The sequence below is a fragment of the Cannabis sativa genome, chromosome 4, assembly GCF_029168945.1.
Source record: "Cannabis sativa cultivar Pink pepper isolate KNU-18-1 chromosome 4, ASM2916894v1, whole genome shotgun sequence".
Lineage (NCBI taxonomy): Eukaryota > Viridiplantae > Streptophyta > Magnoliopsida > Rosales > Cannabaceae > Cannabis > Cannabis sativa.
Window position 1 is genome coordinate 15,016,749 of NC_083604.1, and position 4,013 is coordinate 15,020,761.

The window sequence follows — 4,013 nt, forward strand, 5'->3', positions numbered from 1 at the left end:
AAAGTATTATTGAATCTGAATTTGAATGAAAAAAAATAGTTTGTTACATTGATTAGCCTTATATAGGCATAAAAGATAAAACCGGAAACAACAAAGGGAAAATCACAGAGTTAACTAACTTGGACTCATCAACTAATAAACCTAACTACTAACAGTTTTAACACGCACCCTCAAGATGCAGTGTAGAAATTCTTACACTCGTCTTGAATACAATGTCGTGAAATTGAGTTAGAAAGAGAGGTTTTGTTAGGATGTATGCCAAGTTGGTTTTGGATGGAACATGATTCATCTTGATGCTACCATTGGTGACCGTTTCCTTTTCTTTTGTTGGTATCTCATCAATGGATCTACATCGCTTTAGCAAAGACGTCTTGGTCTCTCTTTTTGATCATCAGATCTAGGGGATCTCCTGATCATTACATACCCTTTGTTATGGCCTTCAATCTTTAATGATTAAGCATTGCAACATTATTGTTCGTGTTATTTTCTTTATTTATGATTGAAATAGTAGGATTGTTCTGTCCTCAAGTTTGATTGAAAGATCATTGACTGATAATTATTAATAGGTGGACTCTGTCAGATGCTCATTTGGTTAAGAAACCTAGTATATTTCATACTTCTTTGATGATTGACCGTTACAGGCATATTGGTATTTTAGTTGAAAGTGTTGTTGGAATTTTTTTCTAATTTATTATAAATAACTTAGTTGACTTATTATTGTTAATTTTGCTCTTTAAACTATATATACATGTAATGGACTTTGTCCAATTTACTAAATTTTTCAATTTTCTCTAAAAGATATATATATATATATACTAGGTGATTGTTACGTGCCAAGCCAAGCCACGTAGTGTTAGTTTTATTTAATATTTTAGTTTTTTATTTTAATTAATAATTATTTGAACGATTTGTTTTATAAAAATAAAATATGTGTCAGTATATTTAGTAAGTAAAACATAGTTGTGTTATAATAATGTATGTTATTAATAGTAAAATGTACATTAATCTTCTAATTGAAAAAAAATCTATTATCCAATTTCATATCTAATAATAGCTACACAACTATATATTTATAGACTTTCACATTCTTTGCAAATTACTAATAAGCACCAATAATATTTTCATATTCTAATATTTTTCAACCTTCTCCTCTTGGTGGTAAAATTAAAAATAAAACTAAAAATAAGCACAAACATATAAGGTAAATACTAATTACAGCCTATTTCATCTTTTTTTTTATTATTATTTTAAGCCCAAGCCCAAAAATCTCTAAGCCAACACAATCAATCTTCTTTTATATTATCTTTTCTAGATATTTTATCTATATTTTTCTTTCTTAAAAAATAAATAAAAAAATTATTAATATTCTCCAAGATAGGTTTGTTAGAGAGATATGTGGTTAAGATGATTTTTTTAATTTAAAAAGAGATTATTAATATTTAAAAGATTGTTTATTTAAAAGATTGTTTAATTTTTTGGTTTAATTATTGGGTTTATTTTTTAACGGGAGATCAAACCTAATCGTTAAATTTAACAGAATATTCTTTTATTTTTAAGTATATTCTGTTAAACCAAGAATGTTAAACCAAGAAATACCGTTAGATAGGCACTTTTAATATATAAAGATATACTTAAGCTCAAATATATATATTTCAACCATACAACTAACAATAATTTAATTTCAATTTATAATTATTCTTTTTATGTCTGGTACCTATAATTAAAATTAATATAATTATACACCACTCCATAAAAAATGTATATATTTTTTATGTATTCAAATCATTACTTAGGTAATTAATACAAAATGAAAATTGGACAAAGTAATGTCTATACTATTGTTTGAGACAATAATTTATGTATATATATATATGAATTGCATTGAAATAAAACATCAACAATTAAAAAATAACTTAAAACGTGAGGTCAAGTATCGATCTAAATTAACTCTCCTAACAAGAACGTAACAAACACCTAAGACTAACATTATTTTTTTGTTATAGTGAGATTTTTCTCACCTATAAACTCGAGACCCGACTCCTACTTAAAAGACACGTGTACTCACTTTCCCCGAGGAAAGCAAAGATGTCAATGAGAGACCCCTCAAGTACGAACCTCGCGTGAACCAAACTCAGCGAGATGATGGGAATACGACCAAGTCTAATCGCATTCATACGACTCGCACTATGCATGACCAATGAACGGTTTTAACCCACATATATCAGGATATATGCGAGTATCCCCACGATCCTCCTACCAAAACATAGAGATCGATTCTCTATGTTGCGAGCTGGTCTCGATGACCCAACAACCTTGATAAACCGATATGGACTCGCATGTCTTGGTTCTATCAGTTCATTACAAGATGTCCATATAAGCGACTCCAGGAGGACAGAGACATCCTAGACTTGATTAGTCTCGAACGCATCCAAGGCCTACGAGCTCATGCGAGAATATGAACAGCCAGCTCGCACTATAAAAGTGCATACGTTGTTGTATTTAGTGAATTAAGCTAGAAACTGTTCTTCATTTATTATGTTTAGGTTGTTTAGTTTAATTATTGTAATTCAATGTGTAAACGGATTGATAATTAATGCAATCCTTGTGTAAATGATATGGCACTTGCTTTGTATATAAGGGAGTGATCCGCCGTGAAATGAACAAGACAGAATCCTTGCAACAGTGGACTAAGCAGACCGAGATCTGACTGAACCATCATACTCCCTTTGTGTTCATTATTTTTCTAGTCTTTTGCTAAGTATTTTTGTTCTTGATTTGAATACTCGCCATTCTGGGTCGAGTACTCGCACTCGTTATACATATAATATTATTATTGTTTATTTTTTGGTGTTGTAAAATTTCTTCAACAATATTTGGCGCCGTCTGTGGGAACACTAATACTTTGCTGATTTAGAAGGAGAATCACAATGGCTGGAAATCAGACAATTGAAGGTCTTAACAATGAATCAATCAACATTGGGACAATGAATGTCCCACTTTCGGGAAATAGGGTACCTCCCATCGATAACGGAGGAGTAGGACGGACGAGCGTAAGGCCACTCAATTTTTTCCCTAAAACTGCTATGCACATTGGGGAAACGTCCACGCCAGCAGCCACAATAGGACAGTTCCCACCTATCACACCTATCGTGGTATCTGAGGGTATTGTTCAATTAACCACCGATCAGTACACGACAATACAGGACAAAATATGAGCTTTACAGGCCGAAGTTGACGAACAAAACAAAACACGCCGTCCTCCTCGAGTACCCACTACCCGCTCAGATAACCCACAAGTAACAACCTCTAAGCGATGAACTAATCGTAGTCGCAAGGAACGAAGGACACGTTAGGAAGGGCTCGATTTAAATCAGCCGATGTCGAGGGATCAATTCGCGAGGAACTTCAACCCCGAGGCACAACCGGAAGAAGACCCAGAGCGACATAACCCTCGCAGTAGACCCCAACCACGAAACGAGGAACACAACATTGAGTTCGGCTCTTCGTCTTCGCAAAGTCGTACTCCTAGCAGGTACACCAGGTCAGGTTCGGTGGAAACACCGCAACGAGGGAGATACAAAGTTCATAGGCGCGACCTTCACGATCACCTTAACGCTGTTTTAAAGGTGCGTTCCCAGACACCCCAGAACGATGAAGAGTCTCGTGATCCCTACTTGGGCGATCAGGGTATTATCAACCACACCAACCCGACTACACTACTACAAGGAAAGGCCTTTTATCCTGGTTTTTAAGGCTTTTTATCCCGGTTTTCGCTAATATGAAAACTGGGATGTATGTGTTGGGTTTTATGCCCTAAATAAAAGTCTATTTCAATGCAATCCAGATTATTCAATATAAATAAAGTAACAGAAATATTTTTCATTCAGTTGTGTATGTTTTGGTTCACTTAATCAATTGTTTGTCTATTTGATTTATAAATTCATCCAAACGCCTTTCACATACTTGATCATGTTTATTGTGTTGTCAACACAGTGGAAAGTAAACATGACTAT